The sequence below is a fragment of the Halichoerus grypus genome, chromosome 6, assembly GCF_964656455.1.
Source record: "Halichoerus grypus chromosome 6, mHalGry1.hap1.1, whole genome shotgun sequence".
In the NCBI taxonomy this organism is placed as follows: Eukaryota; Metazoa; Chordata; class Mammalia; order Carnivora; family Phocidae; genus Halichoerus; species Halichoerus grypus.
The window spans coordinates 38,377,316-38,394,633 of NC_135717.1; the positions used below are offsets into that span (position 1 = coordinate 38,377,316).

At 50.3% G+C, this 17,318-nt stretch overlaps 1 long non-coding RNA gene across 1 annotated transcript; it reads right to left on the minus strand.

Annotated features, from left to right (window-relative positions):
- Nucleotides 1-8,904: 8,904 nt before the first annotated feature.
- Nucleotides 8,905-16,718, minus strand: LOC118534057 (uncharacterized). Its single transcript, XR_004916493.2, has 3 exons — nucleotides 16,363-16,718; nucleotides 14,496-14,693; nucleotides 8,905-9,424 (listed from the first exon to the last, which is right to left on the minus strand). It is a non-coding gene; the product is annotated as an uncharacterized LOC118534057 (long non-coding RNA).
- Nucleotides 16,719-17,318: the final 600 nt, after the last annotated feature.

Genomic DNA, 17,318 nt, shown 5'->3' on the forward strand with positions numbered 1-17,318 from the left:
TCCGCGGAGCAGGGAGCCTGATGCGGGGCTCAATCTCAGGACCCTGGGATCATGACCTGAGCCGAAGGCAGACGCTTAACAACTGAGCCACCCAGGCACCCCAAGCCACTAATTTTGTGGTAGTTTGTTAACGGCAGCAATAGGTAAATAATCTAACCTCATTCATTCATTCATTGTGTTCATGGAGCACCTGCGTTGGGCCAGGCACTGAGGAAAGGAAAGGGAAACAAACAGTAGCAAATCTCTGTCCTCCCGGAGCATAGGTTCTGGGATGGAAGGAGATGGTGCCACTCTGGCTCCATGATGAGGGGTTGGGGGGGGAATCAAGTCGTGAGGGGAGACAGGGAAGGCGCCAGTCACTGCTTGCTTTCTGCTGACTTCTTATTCCATGCTAAGGCAGAACTAGAAACCTCATTTCATCTCCCCGCCAGCCCTTCAGAGGGCTGTGCTGTGATTCCCATTGTACAGACGGGCCCAGAGAGGTTAAGGAACTCGCCCAAGGTCACAAAGTAAGGTGCAGAACTGGGATTTGAATGAGCGCTGTAATGCCTCCCTATGGCTGCCAGGAACCCGCCTGCTTGTTTCCACCTAGACTGGGCAGTGGACAGGCCGGTGCTGCCCCTGGGCTCCCATGGAGGCCTGAGCATGCCCTTTGGTCCCATGGCTGCTTGTGGCCCTTGGGGTGCCCGGCAGCCTCGGAGCTGCCATAGCTGAGCATTTAGTGTGGGTGCACCTCTGGGGAGTGCAGGGGGCCGCTGGGGAAGCTGGCAGGGCAGTGTCTATGAGGCAGTGCGGGGGGGGGGGGGGTGTGATGAGAGGTAGTGGACGTGGGCGGGCCAGAGGGATGTTACTCAGCCTCCTCAGGTCCCCAGAGGGATTCGGGCTGTGAAGTAGCATCTCCACAAAACAATCACGGAAAGACAAGTTCAAGGAGACCCACACCACAGAGGTAGCTGGATGCCCCACATCTGTCCCCTCAGGTCCCCCCAGCCTTGCCCTCTGTGGCCTGGGTCAGCCCAGCCTCTGCTTCCATCTCCTGTCCCACAGGGACCCGTGTCCACTTTAGGCTGCAGACACTCCACCTCAGAGCTCTTTCCTTGGCTGACCCTGGCCCGACCCGAGGCACTTTTTATATTTTTGCCTTGTACTTTGAGCGACTGCAATTCTTCTCTTCTTCCGACTTACAGAGTCAAGGGTTCTAGAAAACCATGCGGCCTGGCTGCAGGGTGACTGGAGTCACCTGGAGGTGACTTGGTAGCCCTCTGTCCAGCTCTTTGGGCCTCATGTAGCTCACCAGTCCTGTGAGCCCCCACTATGTGCACAGGCCCATCCTGGGCGCTGGGAGGGCGGCAGCAGGCCAGGCAAGTGTGGGCTGGTACGACTGGGTGGAAGCAGGGGACATCTCGCTTTGGAGGGGAGGACTGTCAGGAAGGAGAGTGCCAGGCCATACGACCAGCCTGGCCCACGGCCCCTGCAATGATTGCCTTTGGAAGCCGGAGCACCAGCTCTGCAGCCAGCTGCCCAGATGGTCAGGGCTCAGCCAGTGACCGAAGCGTCTCTATTCCACGCCCCCACGTCCAACTCAGGACCACAGAGAAATCCCGCTATGCTCCCCCAGCCAGGCACACAGGACATCCCCTTCTAGTCGGCTGCCCCCAGCTTCTCCAGGTCCCCCTCCCCCACCCCCCCAGTAGAGCTTTCCCACCTTCAAGTCTCTACCAGACACAAGTGACATGGCAGAGGCGACAGAACAGTGGAGAGCTCCACAGACCTACGGCCGGAGGTCACCCTGCCTGGCCAGTGCAGAGAGCTCAGCAAGAGACCCCCTGGATTAGCCACGTCCGCATCTGGAGGGGGTGGGCTTCATCCTGAAGCCAGTTGTGGGGGGCAGGGGTGCGGCGGGTCTTATAAACTGAAACTGATGGAGACAGTGAAGGCTGGAAAAGAGGTTACCAGGCCTGGTGCCGGGTCCATGCTGGGGGTCCCACTGCCCCCATTCGGGTCCAGGGCAGCTGGAAATGGAAACCCCAAGGACCCCACTTAGTGAACAGGCTGATTTTCCACGCTGAGCGGCTCCAGGGGTATGACACCCTGTGACATTACTTACTACTAAGAAATTGATATTCGGTCTCTGCCTGTGATTTCTGAAGCAGAGCTCCCCAAACCCCTGCAATTTCCTGAGTGATAGGGTTGCTAGGAGCATCTTTGGTTCCAATATTTGACCTTGGACCCTGAGGTAGGGCTCCTAAATCCCTTGGAATTTCCCAGGTGGCAGGAGCGTCTTTTGTTCTAACATGCGCGCTCTGGGTGGGCTCCTAGAGAGCTTCACGGAGGAGGGCCAGTCACCAGAAAGGCGAAGTCTCCATTAGAAACTGGGGACCCTTCTCTGGGCGGGGGGGCGGGGACTGAGATAATGGTGGATCATGCCCACGGGATGAATCTCTGTAAAAACCCCCGAACCACGGGATTTGGGTGGGTGAACACGCGGAGCTGCTGGGAGGGTGGCGCACCCAGAAGGGGCGAGCGCATTCTCCCTCCCTCCCCCACCTCTCCCCGGGTGCATCGCCCCCATCTGCTGTTCCCAAGTTACATCCAGTAAGTGAACTGTTTTCCTGGGTTCCGGGAGCCCTTCTAACAAATTAGTGAACCCAAGGAGGGGGTTCTGGGAACCTCTGATCTGCAGCCAAGTGGAACAGAAGTTTGTGGGTAACCTGGGGTCCCACTGTCTGAGATTGGCATCTGAAGCAGGGGGAGTCCGGTAGGACTGAGTCCTTACCCTGTGGGGTCTGGGAGAATGCCTGCTGGTGTCTGAATTGAGCTAAATTGGAGGAATCTGTCTTGCGTGCACAGCGAATTGGATGATTGCTCAGTGAGGAAGATCGCACACATCTGCTGTTGGAAGTGTTGGTGCGTGAAGAGAAACAGACTTCTTTTTCCTTTTTCAGGCCCTGTTTTGGTGGAGGCCACGGGAGGGCCCTGGGGGTCTGAGGCCCCAGGCCTCCCTGGTGGTTCAGGAGCTGGGTCTCTGGGGAGTGGGAGCCCAGCTCTGGAAAGGAGTTAGACACACAGGGAGCACCCAACAAATGTGTGCTCAGCAGATTTTGTTTTTGCCCCAAAGTTGACTTTGTTCATACCCGAAATGTCAAACACGCATAGCGTGCTGCCGCACAACATTACCATTCCTGAGGAAGGGGGCCCTCCCCTTCTGTGGGGGGCTGGGGGGGCTGGAGGGGGAGCTTAGAGAGGGTTCCTGTCAATACATTTCATGGTTCTTGTTCATTTCATCTGCAAGACAAGGCCGGCAGGCAGGGCCCAGACTCACTAGGGAGGAGGGTGGGGTAGCCAGTTGGGAGGGGCTGCTGGGCCTCAGGCCAATGGAGGGGTCCCCCATCTTCTCCTGACCCGACCTACACCTCTCCCAAGCCATCCCGTGTCCCCCCTGTAAGTCATGTGCACTCCACCCTACCCCAGCCAGCCTGGGGCAAGTGCTAATCCCAGGACTGCTCTGACCTACTCCATGGGCTGGCGGTCTCTGCAACAGTGGTCCCCGCGGCAGGAGACACACAGTGGGCCGCACTGCAGACCCTGTGGCGGGGGCACAGTGACCCCAGGCTGACCCCACAGGATGGAGACGGGGAGGGGACTGTGGGGCTCAGAGTCCTACGCTGACTGGGGCAGGAGCCAGAGAAAAGACAGGGGCCCCTGAGAGAGCCTGCCCCACCGAGCTCAGTGGGAAGAACGGGCTCCAAGGCAGATGCTGGCCCTGCTCCACCCTCTTCAGTGACCAGGTGGGGGCCCCGAGGTGGTGACTTGGCCACTTTGAACCCTACTTCCCGCAGGGTCCAGGGACCGCACCTCCACCCCAAGGCTGGGGGAAACCCTCACAGGGTGAGCTGGGCATGCGGCAGAGGCTCTGGTGACGTTGCCCTCGGACTCCCCCAGCACGGCTCTGGCCACGCCTGGGACCCCCAGCAGGGGTTGGAAGCCGAGGGGTCCCTTGGGTCACCTGAGAATGCCTGGCCTATCACTGTGAATGCCCCATCGCGGGGGTTGGGGGGGGTCTCAGCCCAGGGGGAAGTGGTGCCCCTCCCCACAGACCCCTGGGGCCTTTAGTCATCCTGGGGGCGCCTGGTCAACAGGGGGAAATGACAAGGGTCCTGGTTCCCGTCCCAGAGCTGGTGGCTGGGCGTGGCCAGGCCTGGCTGAGCGTGAGGGGAGCTCAGGTCTCAGCATGGTGACAGCCACCTTGGGCCCTCCTCCTGCTGCCATCACCCCAACGTGTCAGAGCTCAGCCCTGTAGGGAGGACACCCCACACTGTCTTCCTTCCTACATACTCCAAATCTCCCAGACCCCGGGATGGTCCCCAAAGGCCAAGGACAGGTGTCAGCCTTACAGCCTGAAGGGTTCACCTGTACAAGAGACGGGGGTGCTGAGGGTCCTGGAGCCTGTGCGGCTGCCTCAGGCCCATTCTCTGTGGGGGTCTGCGGAGGTCCCATGACCCGCCTGGCCTCTGGCTTAGGAGTCACCTCTGCAGGCCTGGGGGTGTTCACATCCCCCTCAGGACTCTTTGCTGGGGGACCAGGCATGGGGGGGGGCCCTCACTGCCCCCAGGCCCGAATACACCAGGAGCCACCATAGGCTGCTCTCTATCCACCCCACATCCTGTTCTCCTGGGGCCCCCCCCGGGAGGGGGGTGGGGAGGTGGCAGAGGGAAGAGGGAGGTCTGCCTGTCCTGCCTAGGGATGGTGACCGCTTCTCCAGAGGCCAGCTTCCTGTTCCCGGACATTCTGGGGAAACTGGCCTCTGAGAAACTCCAGTGGCTGCCAGCCTGTTCCCCTCCCTTCTGCCCCCTCCTCCCCCCCCCTCCCACTCCCCCCCCCTTGCAGCCCAAGGCTTGGCCCATGGGCCCCTCTCCTCTGCTCCCTGGGTCATCTGGGGACACCCACCAGTGGCCCCCTGCCCCCTCTCTTCCTGTTCCCTAGGCAGTTTCATCTAGATGCTCATAATCCTGACACCCCTCTCCCATTTTACCGCTCCCAGCAGGACTCGGGGGAGGCAGCCTTAAGTGGATGCTCTTGAGGACAAACCCCGCCCCCACTCCCAGGTGGGACACATGTGACATTCCTCAGGCACTCGGGGCTGCCCTAAAGCTAAGGGAAGGAAAAACCAATGGTTAACTTACAAAGATTACAGTTCAGCCAAGACAAGAGTCTCCCTCAGTTCACAAATGTCTCAGTGATTTACAAGAAAAAAGCATTCTTATCAGTAACCTGATTTACAGAAGGAAACTCTCAACTGTCTTGATGTTAATATGCCTTGCTAGAGGGAAAAACCACCTTAACTTGACAATGTCCAGGCCTCTAGTATCTTGTAGGTCCTCTTTAGCAGAGAAGTTCTTTTGAAAACCTCCCTTTTTCTTACATCCCCCAACTCCCAAGTATATGATCAGTCACCCCTCACAACCCCGGGGCAGCAGCTCTTTCTGCCCACAGGTCCTGTCCCTGTGCTTTAATAAAACACCGTTTTGCACCAAAGACATCTGAAGAATTCTTTCTTGGCTGTTGGCTCCGGGCCTCACCCCATCAACCTCACCTATATTCCAAAACTACATCAGTCTGCTAGCAGGTGACGGTGGGGCAGGGTGGGGTGGGGGGCTGGGTGCAGAAAGGAGCAGCTCAGGCCCTCAACCTGCTGACACTCCCTGCCCAACTTCCCCCCCACAACCAGCCAATTCCAAGGCCCACATTGCAAGGCCAGGATGTCCCAGCTGACCCCAGTCCTCACCCTTGTGTCCCCTCACCCCTTCCCTATTCAACCTAGGCCTCCCTTGGCTGAGCACCCCTCTCCAGACTCCACCTCCCTCCCTGCAGAGAGCCTGTTCATTCCCTGCGCAAAGCCGGCTGTCCCAACCTGACAACAGACCCCCTGTGGGACCCTGCATCTTGATGGAGCGGCTCTCCTGCCCTGGTCCTCTGCCAGGCCACCTACCCTCACCTTGAGAAGGGGGCCACGTTCTCTCCCCACAGGCTCCCTCAGACTCTGGCTGGGGCAGACCTGGAAATGGACTTGAGAGTGGCATTTCCTGGCCCCTCCCCCCACCCTGAACGCGGCCCGATCTCGTCTGACCTCCTGTAGCTTCTTAGAAAAGCAGGGGTTTTGCTGAACCCACGTGACTGTTTGAGGTCCAGACGGTCCTGATTTCATTTCATTTCATTTCATTTCTCTTTCACGTGCTCTGAAATAAAAGCAGTTGGAGGGGCTCCTGGGTGGCTCAGTCGTTAAGTGTCTGCCTTCGGCTCAGGTCATGATCCCAGGGTCCTAGGATCGAGCCCGCATCCAGCTCCCTGCTTGGCCAGGAGCCTGCTTCTCCCTCTCCCTGCTTGTGTTCCCTCTCTAGCTGTCTCTCTCTGTCAAATAAATAAATAAAATCTTTAAAAAATAATAAATAGGGGGGCGCCTGGGTGGCTGAGTTGTTAAGCGTCTGCCTTCGGCTCAGGTCATGATCCCAGGGTCTTGGGATCAAGCCCCACATCGGGCTCCCTGCTCCACGGGAGGCCTGCTTCTCCCTCTCCCACTCCCCCTGCTTGTGTTCCCTCTCTCGCTGTGTATCTCTGTCAAATAAATAAATAAAATCTTTAAAAAAATAATAATAATAAATAGGGGCGCCTGGGTGGCTCAGTCGTTAAGCGTCTGCCTTCGGCTCAGGTCATGATCCCAGGGTCCTGGGATCGAGTCCCACATCAGGCTCCCTGCTCTGCAGGAAGCCTGCTTCTCCCTCTCCCACTCCCCCTGCTTGTGTTCCCTCTCTCACTGTGTCTCTCTCTGTCAAATAAATAAAATCTTAAAAAATAATAATAATAAATAGCCTTAAGTATGAAAAAATTTTTTTAAAAAGGCAGCTGGAATGTTCCTAGTGTGTGAGACAACTAAGAACTCCATGTGCGAGTGAGGGAGAGAGCGAGAGAGCTACCTCCTGGGCGGGCTAACCAACATGGCTGCGAGAGAAGGAGCCCAGGTGAAGCCCCTGACAGCAGGGCTGGCTGGTGCTGGACATGGCCTTAATACTGGCCATTTGAAGAGTTCTCTGAGCTCGTTGTGTAAACCTGGCTTCAGGTCCGGCCCTCTGTCCAATCCCTGTCCCACAGTCTGCATCCCCTGCCCAGTACTCATTATAATCCCTGGAGCCAATGTTTTTAGCTAAAGACCCTTCCCCTGGGAGCTTGCAGCCTGGAGCCTTCAGTCCTGGGAGACTTCCTGGAGGAGGTAACTCTGGGCTTGGGAGGGCAGTGATCGACTTGCCCTTTAGCAATGACCATCAGGAAATTTTAAGGAAGAAAACGGTTTATTACTTACTAGACCTGGAGGTTCCACAGTGCACCTGGAGCCACACAGTCAGGTAGCTGGGAGAGGGAGGGACAGGGAGAGGGGGAGGGCCGGGCTGGGGGAGAGAGATAGAGAGAGAGAGGGCACTCATAGACAGGCCTGGGGTTCTGCTTTTATTGGGATCAGGAGTCCGAGGATTTTGCAGACTCACTCTATTGCTGAATTTAAAACATAAGAGCAGGAATTTAAAGCCGGGTGGGGGGTGGACAGGCAGCCCACATGGTCGGTTATTGAAGCCAAACTCTCTGAAACAGAAGCCCAAGTGTGGGGCCCGAACTGGCGTTTTCTAGCGTGGCCGGCAACACGTTTATTTGAGATGGCCTTTGAAGTCGGCGCCTCTTGGAAAGGGATGCCTCAGCAATCAAAGTTTAAGCTGGGCACTTGCATCACCACAGAGGGAAAAGCCCGTGAGGGCTTACACTCCGATCCACACTCCGATCCACACTCCGATCCGCCCCAAGTCCTCCAGGACGCTAGGGGGCTAGCTAACACGCTGCAGGCGGGGTTGGGCACGCTGTAACACAGAAAGTGCACTTCCACATAGGATTATGGTAGCAAATCCTATAAAAATTACACAGGCAGTAGTCTGGATTGTAGTCTGTAGCCATTGTCCCAAACTTGAAGGGGGGGGCCAGCTCAGGCGATCTGTGCAGGGATTTGGGTAATACTACCAGATATTTTAGCATCTTGGGCCATTTAGTGTGTGGGGTGACCCAGGCAGGGGCCGGCCACTCAGGCGGTAAAGGATTCACCGGAGGCAGAACAACGGAGATAGAAGTTGATAGAATAAACCACAGGGAAGCAGAGGAGGGCAGGACAGCAGAGGAAAGGCTGTCTGTGGAGGGGATGGTGGGGGCTGTAGATAAAGGGGAAGGTGAGGAGGTATGGAAACGTATGGAATTTTCCTTTTGGGGTACCTGTGTCTGGGAGTAAGCAGCCCATTGTTCAGCTAGGGCTTATGGGTATTTTGAAGTGGGCTTCCTAATGGACCTGTTTGCAGTCAGCCAGGGAAATGGGGGTCACTGTGGGCCTTATTCAGGCCTCCATTGCTCAAGCTGGTCGCCTGAAAGTGGCCTCTACATAGTGTGAGCAGGTTTGAACCTGTCCTGAGCTGGTAAATTGTTCCATATCTCATCGAACCAGTTCTGAGTCCTGAGAAAAGGTCAGTTCAATTAAAGGTTATGTCTCATTTCAGAAGGTGGTGATGCAGGTGGACTCCCCAAGTTAAGCCTACAGTAGTCCCCCCCAACTTATCCACAGGGACACACTCCAAGGCCTCTAGTGGATGCCTGAAACTGTAGATAGTACCCAGCCCTACATATATTATGCTTTTCCTATATGTCTATACCTCGGATAAGATTTAATCTATAAATCAGGCAAAGAGATTAACAGGAACTAATAATAAAATAGAACAATTATAGAACAGTTATAGCAATAGTACTAATATACTGTATTATAATATATAAATTATACATAACATAATAACAATAAACCATAATAAAAGTTATGTTAGGGGCACCTGGGTGGCTCAGCAGTTAAGCGTCTGCCTTTGGTTCAGTTTGTGATCCCTGGGATCCTGAATCCGGCTCCCTGCTCATCGGGGAGTCTGCTTCTCCCTCTCCCTCTGCCCCTCCCCCACTCATGCTTGTGCTCGCTCTCTCTCAAATAAATAAATATTTTTTAAAAAAAGTTATATGAATGTGGCCTCTCTCTCAGAATACCTCATTGTACTATATTCAGCCTACTTCTTGCGATGATGTGACACGGTACAACAAAGATGAATGACTGGTGCAGACTGAGCCCTGAGGGCAGCCGATGGAGGAGACTTCTAGGTCTTCACAACAAGGGCTCGAAATGTCTTCATAAGGAGGGAGGGCAGGCAGTGGCAATCTGGCAGATTTTCCTGGCTTGCAGTTTGAACGTCTCTGGTGATCCTTCTGAGGGGCCCACAGGCAACAGGCGTGAACACTGTCCATACGTGAACTGTTGGGGTGGTTTCTCCGAAGTCTGGATCAAGCTGTCCCACGTTAGCTTGCGTGGCTGGGGAAAAGGGCAGTTTTAGTTCTCAAGGATTCCAAGTCAGAGGGTGGGAGAAAAACTGGAAATGCTAAAAGTTTGGAGGGTTGCAGCCAAATATTGGAGGAAAGTGGAAGAATTGAGGATCTAGTCTAGGTGAAGACAAAACCCCAAAGATAATTACCAGCATTAGAATAGATCCGTAAAGGCGTATTAACTGAAACATGACTGTTACCTCTGCAATCACCCCGATTTTATCAAAGATAACCATAGCAAGACCGTTTTGTTTTCGAATTCAGTCTAGTTTCCATAAACTTGCCTTGATTATTTACCTACATGCAGCAAGAAGAGTGACTGACCACTGAGGCTCTTTTAAGTCGGCTTTGCTGGAACCTTTCATAAGGAATCTCACATTGAACTTGGAAAAGCCTTTCAGGCTAAGAAGCCAAGCCAAGAACTTCCTGTCAGACTTCACCTGGAATACCTTTAGATTTCAGTGAATTCCTCCCTTCTTGAGGTTCCTGGGCCTGTCAGGAGGCGACCTTCCTTACTCACATGATAAGGCTGCTGGGAACCCATTAGCAAGGTTGTCAGGCTGATTTTTCCAAGGGGCTTTATTGGCTCTGTAAGACCAACCTTAGTTCCTTAAAGCTGTCTGGTCATATCTGAGTCTACTCACATCTTTCTCAAATATGACATTCCAGTCAAAGCTTTGGTAATATGACCAGTGTTTCCAACAGTGTCCTGTTACAAGGGGAACAGATTCTTATGGAACTTATACAAATGAATATGTTGCTGTGAAAATATAAGAATACTTGGAGTTTCCAAATTCTGGGGGGATCAGGTAGGGAGAAAAAGTAATTGTTTCATCTTTGTTTACAAAGGTAGACTTTACAAATTGCTATAGGTCATAGCTAGTGTAAGAGAAAGTTTCCTTAAATCTGGAAAACAAAAGATTAAAGAACCAGCAATGTTTCAAACAAAAGTCATAAAAATTTATAATCATCCCTATCAGTTCCGTCAGTCCCCTGAAATTAATTCTTGTTGATCTTGATCTTTTGTTGACGGTTTTATGAATCAGGTTTTCTTTAGAGTTGTGTAAATTCTTTCGCAGTTGAGTGATGTGATCTGAATTATCAGAAACCCGTATTCTAGAGTGCCTATCAGTCCTTTCCAGGAATTTTTCTGAAGATGAAGCAGTTTTGCAAAAGCATCAGAGTCCTACAGTAACTGTCTGTATGTGACAAAAGACTTAAAAATGGCCACGGTTAAAGATCTGATGAGAGTTCATTACAAGGCAATTGACAAGGAAATTTGATTGTTTTGGTGACACAACATTTTAAGATGATAACTGGAATAATGACTGATAATATTATATATCAGACTTTTAGGAGTTTCATATAATTTCTGGAACACTTATATTAATAACATATCTATATTAGAATATTAATAAAGAGGGGCGCCTGGGTGGCTCAGTCGTTAAGTGTCTGCCTTCGGCTCAGGTCATGATTCCAGGGTCCTGAGATCAAGCCCTGCATGAGGCTCCCTGCTCAGCGGGAAGCCTGCTTCTCCCTCTCCCACTCCCCCTGCTTGTGTTCCCTCTCTCGCTGTGTCGCTCTCTGTCAAATAAATAAATAAAATCTAAAAAAAAAAAAGGATATTAATAAAGAATTTACAGCACTATTTCTTATTTGAAATGCTTACCATGTAATGTCACATATCAAATAAGACTAATTAGTTTAATGTCTCTCTTCTTAAAAGGACAGAAAATAAATCTTTCGAGATGTTCCATAAACGTTCTTGAAAAAATCCCAAAATTATTTCCAGGTCAAAAGACTTCATTTAGAATCTTATTTCGGGGGGTGCCTGGGTGCAGTTGGTTAGCATCTGACTTGATCTCAGCTCAGGTCGTGGTCTCAGAGTCCTGAGACAGACCCCTGTGTTGGGCTCCACACTCAGCGTGGAGTCTGCTTAAGATTCTCTCTCTCTCTCCCTCTGCCTCTCCCACTTGTGCTCTCTTTCTCTCTCTAAAATAAATAAAATCTTAAAAAAAAAAAAGAATTTGATTTTGGGAAGTTTGTCAAAAATATCAAAAGGTTTTGGGCACTTGACTAAATAGGATCACAAATAATTATGAAATAATACTTACCCTTTAACCAAAGTAACAAAAAGATTTCAAAGGCAAATATAGGTGACATAGATCTGAGCAAAACCTAGGTCTTTTAATATGGAGAAGACCCAGTTTACTCAAGTAATCAAAGACTTGATGATACAGATAAGAGGAAGCACAGGAAATTATTTTGATAAAACACAGGATCTTGGTTTTCTAGGCAGATTACTTAAAAGGTAAAGAAAACCCTGATAATCTCTTTTCAGGAGCAGATCAATAGTTCAAGAAAATTTTGTCCTTTGAGCAGATGAAAGAATTAAGTTTTAGTTTAATTTTTTATTTTATGATTTTATTTATTTATTTGAGAGAGAGTGCAAGAGAGAGATCATGAACAGGGGAGAAGGGGGGAGTGGGGAGAGGCAGAAGTAGCCACCCAGGTGCCCCTAAGTTTTAGTTTTAGATTAGTATACTATCACTACTAAAGCCTATTTTTAAAGATTAAAAAAATTGGGGGGATGCCTGGGTGGCTCAGTAGGTTAAGTGTCTGCCTTCGGCTCCGGTCATGGTCCCAGGGTCCTGGGATCGAACCCAGCATCGGGCTCCCTGCTCAACGGGGAGTCTGCTTCTCCCTCTCCCACTCCCCCTGCTTGAGTTCCCTCTCTCTCGCTGTGTCTCTCTCTGTTAAATAAATAAATAAAATCTTAAAAAAAAAAAAAATGGGGGGTGCCTGGGTGGCTCAGTCAGCTAAGCATATGCCTTCAGCTCAGGTCATGATCTCAGGGTCCTGGGATCGAGCCCTGCACTGGGCTCTCTGTTCAGCAGGGAGTCTGCTTCTCCTACTCTCTGCTCATGCTCTCTCTCAAATAAATAAATAAAATCTTAAAAAAAATTTTTTTTTTTTAAAGTAATCTCTACACCCAACCTGGAGATCAAGAGTGGTAGTCTCCGGGGACTTAGCCAGCCAGGCGCCCCAAGCCTATTTTTAAAACCCTTATAATAGCCATTCCATTTTTAGCCAACTTGACCATACAAGATCCCCTGGCCCCCAATTTCTCTTTCTCTTCTCAACTTTCTATGTGCATAGTTTGTTCTTTATTTTCCTCTTTCTCATTCTGAAATCATCACCTTTACTTTAGGACAAAATTACTTTGGGGACACCTGGCTGGCTCAGTCGGTGGAGTCTGCAACTCCTGGTCTCGGGGTTGTGAGTTTGAGCCCCACGGTGGATGTAGAGATTACTTAAAAATAGGACAAAATTACTTTCTTTTTCCTTATTATTTCTAATAGTTTATTTTTTTTAAGATTTTATTTATTTATTTGACAGAGAGACACAGCCAGAGAGGGAACACAAGCAGGGGGAGTGAGAGAGGGAGAAGCAGGCTTCCCGCTGAGCAGGGAGCCCGATGCAGGGCTCGATCCCAGGACCCTGATGCAGGGCTTGATCCCAGGACCCTGATGCAGGGCTCGATCCCAGGACCCTGGGATCATGACATCAGCCGAAGGCAGACGCTTAATGACTGAGCTACCCGGGCGCGCCTCTAACAGTTTAAATGACATATATTAATTAAATGACATATATTAATGTATTAATGACATGCATTAATTTCTAGTGCAAACTAAGAAGTACGCAATTTTTTGTGAAATGCTACACAGAATCTTTTAGATTGTCAAACTTATGAATATATCTCTTAATTCCTAGGAACATAACATTTCCTCATAGTGCAATTTTTCCCAATTAAAATGTAGCAATGTCATCCTATAATTAAGGGGAATGCCCTGTGAAGAATAATTCTCTGGACTCAGGGTCAAATGGGGCCTCTTGAGGGTTGGAAATAGAGGGTCATTTGGGTCACTATGATCACAGAAATGATCAGCCCATTGGACCGTGCCAAATGTGCACAGGAGATGGGCCTCATCTTAATGTTTGCTGTTCCCTATGAGCCTTGGCAGTGATCGCGGTATGGGCACGGCGCCAGGCAATAAATATCCAACTGAAGAGATGCTATGAGTATTTGTGGCTCTGGGGGCCTTTGCCCCCCCTTTTCCCTCTGCCCTCTCACTAGAGACCTTGATAGCCCTGTCAGCTTTTCCCTTGGTGGCAGGGACGCCAGAAATTTTTGGATGATGTTACTATGAGCCCTCTTTGCAGGAGGCCGCTTTCCTTTCCAGGGTGTTCCACGAGACCTCCCTGGAGTTAGGGTAGGCCTCCACCTGCGTGCTATGTGCAGGGCCTTTGGGAAAAGCCCCGGGCCTCTGGAGTGGTATACGAGTCTTAGCATGTTGGTATGCATGGCACTGAGCAATGTCCAGAAGCTTCTAGGGGTTTGCGTTGCTCAAGGAGCGGGTACACCTCCTCAGGCTTCTTAGGAAGTGCAGGCACCAGCTTTTCAGGACATTTATACTTGTCTGTTAATTATTTAGCAATATCACACCAGGAATAGGATCCATGTCAGGGGATGCAGAACGACAGCAGTGAGTGAGGTGATGGCCCAGAGACCATGGCCTTTGTCGTACTTTCCCTCTGGTACCAGCTTTGGTGTCCAGTTACAAGGTATGTGACTCTTCTGGGTAAGGATGTGGAGTCAGGGCACGGCCCACTGACTGTAGTCGCCAGCATATGTGTTGCGTCCTGCTCACCAGTGAGAATCTCTTCCTCGCTCTTTCAGCCCTAGCCTCCCCTTGGGCAAGGCCACTAGCCTTGAGATCCAACCCACCCTCCTTAGCTCTCCTTGGCCTTGAGATGTGGAGCATCCTCACACACATTAATAGTCAATTAAGGCTTTATAATTCGTGGTCTAATCATCTCGGTAGACCACATGGCCTTGATCACGCTGCTCTGGGGAGATCATTGGATAATTACGGCAGCTGTGCCCTTTTGGGGTTGGATTCTGCAGGCAACACAGGACAGAGGCAATTTGCAAAAGCACAAAACAACATGAACAGCTGCCTGTGAGTGGTGCTAGTTTTCCAGATGGTGCTACCCACCTGAGTGAGTTAGGCTGTTAGGAAGCACGCTGCAGGTGAAGACATTCCCCTCAGTTAATTGCAAGGGCAATCATGCAATCCTGCCAAGTTCGCCAGTTGCTTTGTGCAGAGCTTATCAATACCAGTGTTGCGGCTGGACCAGCCCTTGTGGTTCTTATTATGATTGCAAGATGACCTTCAGCAATAACCATCAGGAACCTGTGGGGGAAAAAAAGGTTTATTACTTCAGGACGAGGAAATTATATAACACACCTGGGGCCACGCAGTGAGGTCTCTGGGTGGGGGGGGGAGCCCGAGCTCAGAAGGGTAGGCTCACAGGCCAGGGGTTCTGCTTTTGTTGGGGTCCAGGGTGCAGGCCTAGGGTTTTACAAACTCACTTATTGCTAAATTTAAAACGTTAAGAGCAGGAATTTACAGCTGGGGGGCAAGGGGGATGGACAAGTGGCCCAAGTGGTCAGTTATTGAGATCAACCAAACTCTCTAAGATAAAGGAACCTTGGTTGGGGGAGGTGGCCTGGCTCATTAGTGCAGCTGGAAATGTGTTTGAAATAACCAGCTTTTTTTTTCCCCCCAAGGGATGCCACTTTGAAATGGATGCTGTGGCAATCAAAGCTTAAGTTAGGCACCTGCATTACCAAACCAAACCCAAGTGTCAGGGCTGACTCTACAGAAGCACTTAGGTTTTCCCCATCTTTTTGTATTAGAAATTGTGCCGACACTGTACTTGCAAGCCTTTCTCAGCTGGACCTTCAGCCTGCAGGTGACTCTGAGGCCCCTCCAGCAAGCAGCTCCCTCATGGCGCTGGGGGCTCTGCAATGTGGGGCTAAGGTGTTGCCAGGTGGGGGGAGGCCACTTTGTATTTTCTAATTTTTTTTAAAGATTTTATTTATTTATTTGACAGAGAGAGCACAAGCAGGGGGAGTGGGAGAGGGAGAAGCAGGCTCCCCGCTGAGCAGTGAGCCCGACGTGGGGCTCGATCCCAGGACCCTGGGATCATGACCTGAGCTGAAGGCAGACGCTTAACGACAGAGCCACCCAGGTGCCCTGGATTTTATAATTTTTAAGTGATGGGGGCACCTGGGTGGCTCAGTCGGTTAAGCGTCTGCCTTCAGCTCGGGTCAGGATTCCAGGGTCCTGGGATCGAGCCCCACATTGAGCTCCTTGCTCTGCGGGGAGCCCGCTTCTCCCTCTCCTCCCCACTTGTACTCTCTCACTGTCTCTCCTCTCTCTCTCAAATAAATAAATAAAATCTTAAAAAATAATAATTTGTAAGTGATGGGATTTGGTTGATCTTTTACCTTTCAGCGTTTCTTGTTTTTTCCCCAGTATTTTTAAATACAAAAGTGCCAAGCCTGGTAGTCATAATTCACCTGAATTTTCATAAAACAATCCGAAGAAAATAAAGTTACTGCTTTTATTTCATTTTATTTGTTTATATTTTTTAGTAATCTCTCTACCCAACATGGGACTCAAACTCACCACCTGGAGATCAAGAGGTTCATGCTCTTCCAACTGAGCCAGCCAGGCGTCCCTAAAGTTATTGCTTTGATTTTTTTAAATTTTTAATTTTTTTTAAAGATTTATTTGAGAGAGCGTGCGTGTGTGCAGTTGAGCCCCCAGGGGGAGGGGCAGAGGGAAAGGAAGAGAAAGAATCCTCTAGCAGACTCCCCAGCTGAGCATGGACACCCATGCAGGGCTCAACCCCAGGACCCCGAGATCACAACCTGAACTGGAACCAAGAGCCAGATGCTCAACCTACTGAGCCACCCAGGTGCCCCAAATTACTGTTTTTAAAGCTGTGGAAACTCCCAAATCTTAGAGAACGTCCATTCCAAGAAAGAAGGAGTGGCAAGGGGACAGTACTGACCTGGGCCAGGGCGTGCTGCACAAAGCCTGCCGCGTGCGGCAGAGGAAGCTGTCCCGGCGGCCTGTGGCAGGTCTTCCCTCATCGGACTCCATTAAAATTAAAAACCTTCGTGCACGAAAGGATACTAGCAAAACAGGAGAAACAACCCACAACATGGGAGGAAATAGTCACAGATCAGAAATCTGATAAGGAATTAATACCCATAGTATATAAAGAAGTTTTGTAACCAAATAGCAAAACCAAAACCAAAACCAAACCAAAACAAAACAAAAACCAAAAAACCAATTTAAAAAAATGAACAAAGGACTTGGACATTTCTCCAAGGAAGATATTCAAATGAACAAAAAGCACATGAAAAGAGGCTCTGAGTCCTCAGAGAAATGCAAATCAAAGCTACAATGACATAGCACTTCACACCCACTAGCATGGCTGGAATCAAAAAGGCAGATAACAAGTGTTGGCGAGGATGTGCAACATTGGAACCCTCCTTTGTCCACTGCTGGTGGGGATGAGAAATGGTGCAGCCCCAGTGGAAAACAGTGTGGCAGTTCCTCAAAAAGCTTAAATGGGTATTGCTGGGTCACCTAATCCTAGGTGCACATCTGAGAAATAAAAACATATGTGCACACAAAAAGTTGTATACCAACATTCATAGCAGCATTATTCACAATAGACAAAGTGTGGAAACCCAAATGTCCGTCAATGAATGAATGGATGAATACAGTGTGATCTACCCACTCAATGGAATACGTTCGGCCATGAAAAAGAATGAGATTCAGACACCTGCTACAACGTGGATAAACCTTGAAAACATGATGCTAAGCGCAATAAGCAAGACACAAAAGGAGAAATATTGTGTGATTCCATGCATGGGGTACCTAGAACAGGCATATTTATAGGGACAGAAAATAGAATAGAGGTTACTGGGGCTGGGGGAAGGAGGAAGAAAGGAGTTA